General features: G+C 44.9%; 1 long non-coding RNA gene across 1 annotated transcript; it reads right to left on the bottom strand.

The window, feature by feature from the left end:
* Nucleotides 1-2,230: 2,230 nt before the first annotated feature.
* On the bottom strand, nucleotides 2,231-11,851 carry LOC144167449 (uncharacterized). The gene is made up of 3 exons (XR_013322001.1): nucleotides 11,806-11,851; nucleotides 2,933-2,973; nucleotides 2,231-2,297 (listed from the first exon to the last, which is right to left on the bottom strand). It is a non-coding gene; the product is annotated as an uncharacterized LOC144167449 (long non-coding RNA).
* Nucleotides 11,852-12,040: the final 189 nt, after the last annotated feature.

Genomic DNA, 12,040 nt, shown 5'->3' with positions numbered 1-12,040 from the left:
TCAGCCACGTTCTCCTTGTCGTCAGCGATGACATCCTTTCCTTGAAGGACTTGGCCAAGAGTTACAAGCATTTTCCCCGCCTTTGTCAATGTTTTGTGATCTGTGTTTCACCAGGGCATAAAAATGTTCATAATTTACTACCAGAGCTTACAACCGATCAAAAGTACAAGAAACTGACATCTACATTGACCAGAAAGATGACACATTTTTCTAGCCTCTACTTGAAAGCCCCAAGTTTGTGGGGGAAAAAGCAATTGTTTTTAAAGACAGGTAACAGCTGAGCATCTGAGCTTAGCTAGGATGTCTTCCTGCCTGGTGTCCACGGCTGAGACAACACGGTCGTCCCATTGTATCCTGGATTGCGGGACCACTCCCACATCACGAGGCTCAAAACAATGTTTTACAACAACAACAACCTTCCCGCCTCTCCAAGCACCCGAAAAAAAACAGGCCAACACTTACAATTCTATCACTGGTGCTTCACTTTTGGGTCACTGTTGAACGCTGTACAAAATTTCAGCATTGGCTACCTACCCTACGGAAAATATACCTTGCAGAGATCTCTGCTGGGCGTTGCAATGTGTTAGAACCATTGTTCATCAAGAGAAGACGTTGATGCTAAATCGGAATTCTTATCATTTTTAGCTTTTCGCGATATCGCATCACTTTGTGAATCCCTTGCACTAAAGTTCTTGCGCGTTCAGCAGAGTTCACTTCCGCTGTCAACGTTGTACGTAAAACATTGTTTGCATTCAATGTCACTTATAGGATCCATAAGATTTCCAGAAGTTTAAGCTATCACCATAGCTTTGCAAGAAGCAACCTTTCACAATAACCGCAGAGATCTATAGAGTTTTATGCAAAGCAACTATTCCAAAGTCGTAATTTTTGTGGGAAACATCGAATTTGTGGGAAACATCGGAATAAATTGTTTTACTATGTTCTTGAGAGCCGCACGAGAAAATCATGGTATAATAGTCGTGGAAACAGTAAATCCACAATGCAATAAAACAATAGGGGTGGTACACGGCAGCGGGAGAAACGCTATCTTCTTTATATGTCGTTCGAAGCGAAGCAATAGATTCTCGAGCTATCTTTTGGGGGTGGGTATAATATGTGCGGCGACACCTGAGCATGCAAGACTTAGGTGGGATATAACACATTAATATCATTATCGTAAAGAATGTGGAATGCAAGATATAATGGAAATATTTGCGACGCTTTGAGACATGATAATAAGCTTTCTACAAAATGTTGTTGCCTGAAGAATAAACCCCCTCCATTTTCTGGGCGTCGGTCAGCGTAAATTAAGCAAACCAAAAAAGTAAAACGTTTGTGTTGTAACAGCCTTCAAGAAATAAATTTGTAGACGGTGTCACCAGGGTCTCATTGCATATTGCATGCCATTGCAATGTCCCAGAACGTTGACAAATAGTGAACATGGCTACTTTCCTTACACTGGTAAACAATTAAAACAACTCTGAAAGAAAATAAAGGTAGGATATCACAGAAATTTGCACGAAATTAGAAGTTTGCGTGTTCTTTACGAATATATAGAAAGTTACCGAAAAAATGCGTTTCATTCACCGTAAGCTTTTTACAGCTCGAACCATAAACTACCAATCTTCATGCAGTAATTAGGGGCCTGTAATTTAATAAAAAAGAAAAGTTTTATAAATGATTCACATTTAAATGGATGTCTGGAGCTTACAGCTTTCAAGGGCACTGGTATTGTCACCGTTGTCCGCTCGTTCCCTGAATCAGAAAAAAAGCCAACATCAACAAACCATCACATTTACGTGTGCATTGAGTTAACAGCAACCGAGGAAAAGTAAAACTTACAGACTTTTCGCAACTGCAAAGTTGTGATGCAAACAGAAAAAAGAGGCACCAAAAGAAATTATTTGGCAGAACTTCTAAATTTCGTGTTGCGCAAAATAAAAAGACTATAAGTCCGCCGAGAGTGAAGCTTGCATTCTCAGCAATATGCCATTCCCTAATTGAGAATTGTAAGTTTACTTGACCATTTTGCATAGTCTTACAGAGTCAAGAATCCAACCGTTTCATTTCGATCTGTAATTGCTCTTGCCATTTCACGTTACCCAGTTGTCTTGGCACATTTTTATCGGGGACCATCGCTATAAGAAATGTGGCATGACTTATTTCAAAAAGACCTATGGTAATATTCAAAGAAGGAAGAAAAGCAAGTTAGGCGGTGCTTTTTTTTAACTTACTTGACACAGATGGCAGTACCAAGATAGTGGCAATAAGCACGGGATCCTTCATAGGGGCGCTCGCTAAGTATAACAAAGATATATGTATTTTTTTCAGTATCATGTACAACATAGCATTACTGTTTTCTTCTTTAAACACACAACAAACATCTGCAGTAAAAAATTCTTGTACATTTCTTCCAAGACAGGATGCGTAAAGCGAAGAAGATTTGCAGCGAACGTCAATGGTGCAGCGAACGTCAAATCTCCGGAAATCTCCGGAGATTTGCAGCGAACGTCAAATCTCCGGAAAAAGCCATTGTTCTATCCACAGCTTCACAAGGCTGTCGACCTGCGATTTTTCTATGGCTCATTATTTGAAGCGGTAACGAACCGAACCAAAATTAAACGCCGCCAAGCTGTCTATTACTGATGATTTATTATGATTACGGGCATTAAAATTTGACCATGGTGCCTAATTAAAATATTGTTGTACATCCTAAACAAGTGCATTCATATGTGTAACAATATCAAAAGAACTTTCATCAACATAGGGTTTTTTATTGCAATTTTTCAGCGACTTCGTTATACGATCACCATCATCAGCCTGTCTGCGCTCACTGTATGGCGAAGTCCTCTCCCACAGATCTCCAATTATCCCGGTCCTGTGCTAACTGTTTATATACAATAACAGACATTATATTTGTCTGCGCACTTACCTTCGGACCTTCCGCCAAAGAAGTGAGCGAGCCTTAGGCGCCTGAAAATGTGAAACGTATATACCACGTGGCACGTTTCCGGCATGCGCTACTGTGGGAAGCGGAAGATGTACGCTAATAACATAACCCTACTGAAGCAAATTTATTTCTGCTGAGCAGGAAGTAGATAGTAGTCATTGTACCCGGCGTTTCGGACATAGCAACGAAATTTCGCTGAACGTACTTGTTCTGCACAAACACGGTATGTGCTTTCTTGCGTGTTCACCCACTTTCATAGCGTGGTTAAAGAACAGTTACGCAGGGCACACCTGAAGGGAAATATTTGTGCAAGAGTAACTAGCTGTTTTGTCAAAGCTGATGAATTTTGCATTAGTAAAAAAAGGAATACTACCCCTGAAATGAGAAAATCTGACATTGAGGTTGAGCGTGTTCTAATTGTAGCGTCACTAACTTGGCAGCTATACACAGAGAAACTATAGACTACGAGGTGCGCTGTAGTGGAGGAAGGGCTACATACTAATTTTCAGCTCCTAGGTTTCCTGAACCCTTGCCGATATTGCGGGAAATTTGTTTTTCTTGTATCAGAAACCAAAGCGCTTCAGCCACTGCGCCAGCGCAGCGGGTATGTACTAAATAGTTAAGTCGTAATCATCCTTTTAACCCACTCCGAGCGCCCTCGCAAAGAGGGCAGAAGATTGAGGGGGAGTGCCATTCCCTGTCTCGTTATAAGCGAAAGCTTTGTACACGCAGAATGCCGGCCTTTAAGTTTATTTGACAACTACTAAAATACAAAGCTTCCAGCACTCAGAAACCCCCCCTTTATTTTCTACGTTACCCCCTCCTCCTCTCTCGTAAAGGAAAGGGCTGTGTTCTTTGTACTTTGAGCCGCAGTTAAGGCTATCAAGCAACAACCCACAAGATATTTGAACCACTTGTAATTTTTTGTTCACCGCGTCCATTTTAGAACCTATTGTGGGTATTCGAACTCGTAAGTTGTGACACGTGAGAGTCATGTACTCAGGCGACAACTTTATTGCGTACGATGAACACCAGACATCTCATCCCATGGCCGATTTAGCAGCACCGGTGGCCTTCTCTACTACAAAATCCTTAATTGCTTGTGCGTTCCAGTTCTTCGCTGTTTGTGTTAAGTTCTTAAACTTGTTGAGGGCGCTGTCCATTCCGCCGATTTTCAGGCTACTTCGGCCGGATGCTGTCGATTCGTTTTGTTGGCCAACTTTGTCGACAAGTCGGTCCAGCGGTCTCCGCGCCCATTCCGGCACTGCGTCTTTCTTAGACCTCAGCCAGTCTCTGACCTTTCCAGGAACATGCGTTAGAGCGTCCTTAATACCTTTACCTGCAGGGTAGAAGGCGAGGGACTTAATGGCGGAACTGGCGCTTCTCGTGGCAAGTGAACATTGAACGTGTTTACTGTGCGCACCTGCTTCAGTGAAGAACATTGTTAATGTTAAGGGCCTCTTACTACTGAGCACATTTCGACATCAAAAGCGCATACCCATGTAAAGGTACCTGAAGGGGCGCAATTGAAACCCTTTTTAAGCACAAAAAAAGTGGTGCGACTACAATTATACAGGATATCACAATGCAGAAAACTAAGCGTGTGAAGTCCATTGAGCTGCTAATCAACTCCAACGGGGGTGAGAGGTTATCTAAACAATGTTCAGATGCCCTCTTCAAAGCTCGCTGTGTACTTTCTCATTGTGTAATTGTACTCTGAGAGAAGCATCGGAGGAATTAAGGGAGCTTTATATGATGTTGGTCTGCTGTTCAACGTTACTTCTGATTTCTTAATAATTATTCCTGGTCCCACAATGAGTTCGCTTGAATGCCGCCACTAAAAATTTCTTTCACGTCACTGACTCACCGTACTGGACCATTTCAATGAGTAGTTTCTAGGGGCGCGAGTATTTTTAATTTGTTCGCGACCTTGACTCTCAACTGTGCCATCGAAATATCCCGTCTATTCATACAGCGAACAATTTCGGAGGCTGAACATTCATTTGAGCAAAAAGACACGACGAAAACAGATGAGATGCACTATACAACACGACACAAAGCTTTTTGCCCGACTCGCGCGAATATACACCTTTTTAAGTTATAACATCAGAGGTACGTTGTCTCCATGTTTCCAGGATTCCTGAGCAGGTAGTTTTTGTTATGAAGTATAGTCTGCCTGTTCAGTCCGATATATGCCGCTCAACAGCCCCATGGAAGTTTCTTCCAACGCCTGCTCCCGCAGTACTCCCATCAGTTTGACTGAATCCCACAATTTTTGATAATTTACTAACGCCATATGCACAGAGATTTGTCGTACTAGGCGGCTTTCTAATTAGCAGCAGGTTGATGCCCTAAATTTTCTCCACTGACGAGTCACTTTTCCTATGCACAGTTTGTTCTCTGGGTTCGAAAAAGTTGACTACTTATGTGGTTAACTATATTTTTGTTTGCGACTTGCATACAAGAAATACCAGGCTGACCAGCCTGTATTTCTGAGCTCCTGGGACAACAGTTTTCTTGTGCATTCGTATTAGATTGGAGCTCTTTAAAGACGACAGACTTTCTCTGTAAAACAAATAGCAATCTAAGCTGCTTGAAATGCTAAAACTAAATAAAAATGTGAACTGGTTATACATTATATACTTTATATTTCCAGCGCCTGCAGCGATGGGTCATGGCCGAGCGGTTCGGAATGCTACGTATGTTATTTTGCATTCGCAAGTTCTAATACCCGAGAGTACATCTTTTTTTTTGTAAGTCTATTTTTTTCATTTGCGGCTAATGTTTTCTATACTGAATTCACCAAACTTGTGCTGTAGCGTTCATTTTTCCACGAGCGAGTTCGCAGAACGCGCGCAGGCTGACACTGATAGCGAGTTCTCATTGGCGTGCTGTTGCCATAAGCACCGACTGTATGCGGGCGGTGGGCAAAGGCCAGAATAAGTAGAACCTTGGCCTTGTACGAACGCGCTTTTTACTATAAAGACATCAGTGAGGCAAGCCCCAAAGATGGGGGAAAAGCGCATGGCATCTGAGCGTCTGCGGGGACGCGGAGGGCGTTCATCCACTGGTAGGCCTCGGCTGTGATTGCTAAGATTCCAAGCCGTCCTGGTAGACTTATCTGACACATTTTACAGCCGACAACATGGCAGAGGCGTGGTATGGCGATTACTGAGATATGAAGAATTCCCATCCAACAATAACGTCGGATGCCAAGCATGTTGTTTCACAGAACCGAAACCGAAACTTTGTTTGAATGCTAATCTTGGACTTCGTCCAATGTGGTAGCACCTTTACCTGACGTCCCTGCGGTTAGCTGGTGCAGCCGCCGCAAACCGCGCATGGCTTTATAAAATAAATACCGCCTTATCGCCCGGATAAACGATGAAAAGGATGTTTATTTGAGCCAGTCTATGCAGTTCAAGCAAAAACGGGAGCTTGACAAATTCACCTCAGTGTTCCTTTAATGTAACACATATTATCTTCCGTTCCATTGCTCGCTGAGTTGTCCTCAATATTAAGTTGAACCCTCTTAGTAAGCCTCCAAGTTCCTGCCCCGTAGGTGAGTGCCGGTAAGATGCAGCTGTCATACACTTTCTTCTTCAGGGACAATGGTAGGCTGCCATTCATTGTCTGAGAATGCCTGCCGAATGCACTCCACCCCATTCTTATCCTTCTAATTATATCTGCCTCATGGTTGGGATCCGGGGTCACAACTGGGCCTAAGTAGATATATTCGCTTACCACTTCCACTGCCTCGCCATATATTTCGAACCGCTGTGCTGTTCCGAGATTATTCCGCATTACTTTAGTGTTCCGCATATAAATTTAGAGGGGGAGGACCGAAAAGGGAAGGGAAGGGCGTGATATGTGGACGGTGGTGACGAGAGAGGCATTTAAAGAGGCGGCATTAGGCAATTGACTTTCGGTGGCATTTGTAGCGAAGTGAGCCGGTACTCGGCCAATTTTTTTCTTGTGGGTATTTCTAGAGCCTTGAGGCAACCTTTCAACAAAGTTTAAAGCTTAAAAAAGATCCTTCATCCCGTATCACAACTACAGGTACTCTGTCACCTCCTGGAGCTCGCGGAATTTCACTTTTCCTGAGCACGTTTTGTAGCGTAAGCTACACTGGCCGAGGTTGAGCAGTTTCGCGTGGACCTTGATGGGCCATTCTGCGCAAGCTCGAGGAGCATTGGAATGGATCAGATTGGATTGGATTGGATTAAATTGGATTGTATTGTATTGGGTTGGCTTAAATTATATTGTATTGGATTGGATTGAAGATTCAATCCAATTGGAGTACGGGTGTGTAGAGAATTGGGTCTGCACATTCGCCGGTCTGCGCATTCCAGAGGAGTGACGTCATAGTCACGGCAGTCGCACTGGCTCCAGCGCGTGCCTAGCTGTGCGCCTCCGTTGCGCAGTAGCCAAGTCTGACGGTGCACCGGAGCCGCTTGATAGCCATTTCGCGCGGCGCCTGGAGAGCCGTGCTGCGCATGCGCGAGGAGCAGTGGCTGGACTCGACTGGACTGGATTGAATCGGATTGGATTGTAAATTATTTTATCAGCAGTAAGCATGATAATCAGCTAATCCTAGACAACCAGGAAACCTAAGAATAACCAGCTGAACCTTAGTTCACGCTACGTATATCCTGGCATAGCCGAGCTAAGCCACTATTTTTGTCTCTTTGTCTAAGGTGTGTTGTCAGCGTACAAAGCCGCATGAAACCGTTCGTTTACTTCACTATTTTATTCACGGGTCGTCGCCTTTCCCCCCATCACTGGGACTCCTTTACTGGAAGTGCCATCCACCAGACCTTCTGCTCCACCTCCGCTCCCATATTACTTCCTGGGAGGTCTGGTTGGATCCCGGTCATGGCATAAATGTCAAGTCGACAAAGAACATCTGGCAACCCACTGTCTCCGGTTTAGTGGCGGACTCTGGGAGAGCTACACACCGGCCATCTCTTAATGAAGGGCACGACGTCCTGGACTAGAGCTATCTAAACACTGAATAAATGCATAAATAAATAAATTGGTAAATATGTTATACAAGGATAGCCCTCTGGCCTCTTGGGGAGATAGGGAAAGGTTAAGGGTCGATAAGGTCCATGTCCTATTGACGAGGTGAACGTCGTTCACGAAGTACCACATCCCAAGCAGCACGTCGTTGGGATTTTGTCTGGGTATAGCTAATACTGCAGAGATTTGACGCCAGGGGGATTGTGTCTTGTTTGGATCCCTTCGAGCATACGTGACCACAGTAAGGAAGGGGCTGATTGTCGGTCGATCTTGTTGGCACAGGAGCACAGAAGCCGGCCTGGAAAACCTTGTGAGTTCTTGCGTTGCCGGTAGCGTTCCCAGCGAGTTAAGATGTCTTCTGTGACGGTGGGACCAGTGTGAGCTTTGGTAAGAATTAATTCTGCAGCTCGTAGGATTTTGCGGTGTACCGGGTGCAGAGGTTCAGGAATTGTTGATCTGAGTTCTTTCTTACTTTGTTGTAGAAGTGTCTTCCTGCAGTCTTCAGGTGAAGGGCTAGTGGAAGAGAAGGCGCTGAAGATTCCGAGGGGTGGTTGAGTATTCCATCTTCAGTTTTTCTCAAACCCTCTCTCTCTCGCGCGCGCTTTAATCTCAGAGCGCGTTTGTTCTGACTTCGCTAATAATAAGCTTCTCCACTGCTCCCAGACCTCCACCTCTCCTCAACAGTTCCTCAATTTTAAAGACGATAGTCTTCCTTGGGCTACTTTACTTCAACCCAGAAATTTTGGTCTGTCTGTATGTCTGTCTGTGACCCGATTCAGCCACCCGGACAAACTAAAACAAGGCCTGCGCAATAGTCTTATATAGTCACAGCTAATTGTGCCCATCTAAGTCTGGTGTAATGTTCATACTTGTCAATATTGGTGAAGAACAACAAGAAATTACGCAAATATAAGACAACAAAGTAATACAGAAGTGATATTTGCAGCGTTCCTTTATAAAAAATCGTACATATTCGATTTGTGCGAGAATAAATACTCCATCAACTGCAGAAAAAAAAATCCCTCCGCCATCACCTGCTGTCGCCCGCGCCACTATAGCTTCTGGCGGAATTTTAACAAATCAACCGGCAACAGTTACGAATGGTTCCACTAGATAGATTCCACGCTTTGCTTTCAACGCACGTGGAGTAGAGAAACGCGGTTCTATAAAGGTTGAAGTAGGGCGCCTCGATTCGCGCGCGTCTTCGCCGTACGGCAGCGTTGACATCGGGACACCGGTTTGGAGCAGTGGAACGCGGGAAATTTAAAATGATTTCAGCAAACCTTTGACGTCTTTACCTTGGGAGGAGCGCGACGCAAGAGGAACAACATGAGAGGTGAGCGGGAAAGCGAAGGGAAGCATTTACTTGACAAAAGTCGATAAAGACTATCGTCTTTTGACGACATTTGCAACGAAAGGAGCAGATACGCGGCCAATTTTTTTCTCTGTTGTCAGCATGAATGTCACTAACATCGCTAGTGTTAAGTTTTGCAACTCGGCTAACTTTATTAGCTGCCGAGCGCTTTGCACTCGCAGACTGTTGTGCTTTCCTTTGAGGTCTTTTTTTTTCCTCAAAGATTTCACCAGCACCCTTCCTATAGGGTCTTTTTTACGCATGCGTTACTGGCTCTGAGATTGTCGGGTTATGTTGTCATTCAGCGCGTCTGTGCTCAGGGTTTAATTCAAAGTACGAGGAAGAACAATTCACTATAAGAATTAAATAGACGGATGAGGAGTTTATGGGTAAGTACGTTTTATGCAGAAATGCATTATAGTCGGGGGTTGTCGTGCGTCCCTTGGCCGGCGTGCGCAGCGCGTCTGATGATGATTGTGGCATGATGCCCCTAGGGATTGGCCAACCAAACAATCCATCACGAGATAGCTTTGCGTTCAACCACCATCGTCATCTTCCCGTAGGGGAACCGCTGAAGAAGAAGAAGAAGAAGGAGAAGAAGACAAAGCTGCGAAGAGGAGGGCTGCGTGAGTTTTGGCTACCGTTATCCTCCTCGGCCGGCGCATCTTCCCGATCTGAACCCGGTCGAAGAGCGGCGCAGCGCGCCTGATGATGATTGTGGCATGATGCCCCTAGGGATTGGCCAACTAAACAATCCATCACGAGATAGCTTCGCGTTCAACCACCATCGTCATCTTCCCGTAGAGGAACCGCTGAAGAAGAAGAAGGAGAAGAAGACAAAGCTGCGAAGAGGAGGGCTGCGTGAGTTTTGGCTACCGTTATCCTCCTCGGCCGGCGCATCTTCCCGATCTGAACCCGGTCGAAGATCGGCTCATCGCGCCTAGACTCCCCTTCATGAGCATCAGGCGGCTGACTCGAGGCAACGGGCAGTTTGGAATCAAGGGACAGGCGGTGAGCGTGCCCATCGACGTATCGAAGGTTGTGCGGTGCCTTCCTCGCATGGTACCCGAGGACGTTGCGTTCGACGTTCGCATTTCTGCATCCTCACAATCCCCCTCGGGGAGGTGCGGGTTTTTTTTTTAAGAACGGAAACATGCACTTTAATAACCCAGCTGGAACGACAAACCTGGCACGCCAACGCGTACGACTCTTGGAATAAGATTGCGCCTAACGCGTAACATCAACTGCACTTGCAAAGTTTCTTTTGCTGAAGTCCTTTATAAAGACTTCAATTGTTACAAATGATGACGAAGACCTGTGTCAGGTTTGTTTATTGTGTGAGTGTGCCGACGGTCATCCGGTCGTTTATTTAGCGCCTCTCGCTTTAAAACTTACCTATTCTCCACATATTCCTCCATCCCCCCCTTCCCCCCAAGTTCGGAAGGACACGAGTTCTTGATTTAACAGTTATGTAACACTATCACCAAATAAACAGCTCTTGACATAATGCATAAAACACGGGTGAAGAAGAATCACCGTGTTGTGAAGTTAAGCATGTACCCTCATTATGTTTAGCTTATGCAAGCGAAATTCAACTTTGAGGCACAACTGATAGATGAATGAAGAAATCTCGTTGAGGAAAGCTCAGGTCATGACAACAAACTAAAACTGACTGGGACCAAGAAAGTGTCCTTGTCGGAGCCAGTTATTAGTTGTCGTGTGCTTCCCGATCAGACGGGCTTTCGTCAAACTCCTGATTTCGCAGGACAGGTACAGGAAAGACAGACCTTGTGTTTAGAATATAGAGGAAGGATGCTTCGTTTGCCGGGAACCATTGCATCATTGTGTCCGGGTGCTTCGTCATGAGTGATGCACTCTTCGAACACCAACCACAGTGCGCAGCATGTGGATAGCTGGCTTGATGTCGTAGGGGGGTACGCATCTCCCGACAACTTGTAACCATTGATATCATTCAGACCTTCTCCTCACTGCCACAACGGGAAAAATGATGACTGTAATCTGTTTCCCTAAAAGAGCGTCATCACGCTCCGTAAGTAAGAAACGAAAAGCGGTGGCGCCGACCTTCTGGCAGTGAGATAAGTTTGAGCGAACGACACGACAACGTCTGCCTTGAGGACTACTGTGATGATCTCTCTCATCAACCACGAACAGTTGCGTGCTACTGATAATCAATAACGTCAGGTAAGGATCCAGTAGGGGTTGCTGTCAGTTCGACATTGCACCAATGCAGGCATTACCTGGCATCGTGCGTTGTATTCTTACCAACCCCTAGCAAATATAAATTAAGGCGTATTTCTGCATAATTTCACATCACGTGACTCTGAAATCTTTTGTAACTGCCATTTACGCATTCTACATTATAAACTTTGTAAATGTTTGCCTTAATATAAATAAAAACTTTGCGCTGCAATTTATCGACTGGTTAGAGCTGAAATGATATATACATTAGTAAAAATACCTCCGCCAGATCCTTGTGACTGTTTGTTTTCCGCCGGGGTTGCTCTGAAAAGAGAAAAAGGCGATTACGGACAGTAGCTTAGTAGCGACAGCTATACTTAAGTAATTTGGACTACAGAATGTTCGAACCTGACCAAAACTTGCAAGAAACACTATATGTAGATCGCGCCCCTTCACAGATTGCGTTGCCTGTATGTGCACACTCCCAAAGATGCTGTATCGCAGGTGCGACGGAA

Source organism: Haemaphysalis longicornis, unplaced genomic scaffold, assembly GCF_048455015.1.
Source record: "Haemaphysalis longicornis isolate Haplotype H1 unplaced genomic scaffold, Haemaphysalis longicornis Haplotype H1 scaffold_2, whole genome shotgun sequence".
In the NCBI taxonomy this organism is placed as follows: Eukaryota; Metazoa; Arthropoda; class Arachnida; order Ixodida; family Ixodidae; genus Haemaphysalis; species Haemaphysalis longicornis.
This window is presented reverse-complemented; position numbering and strand designations above follow the sequence as displayed.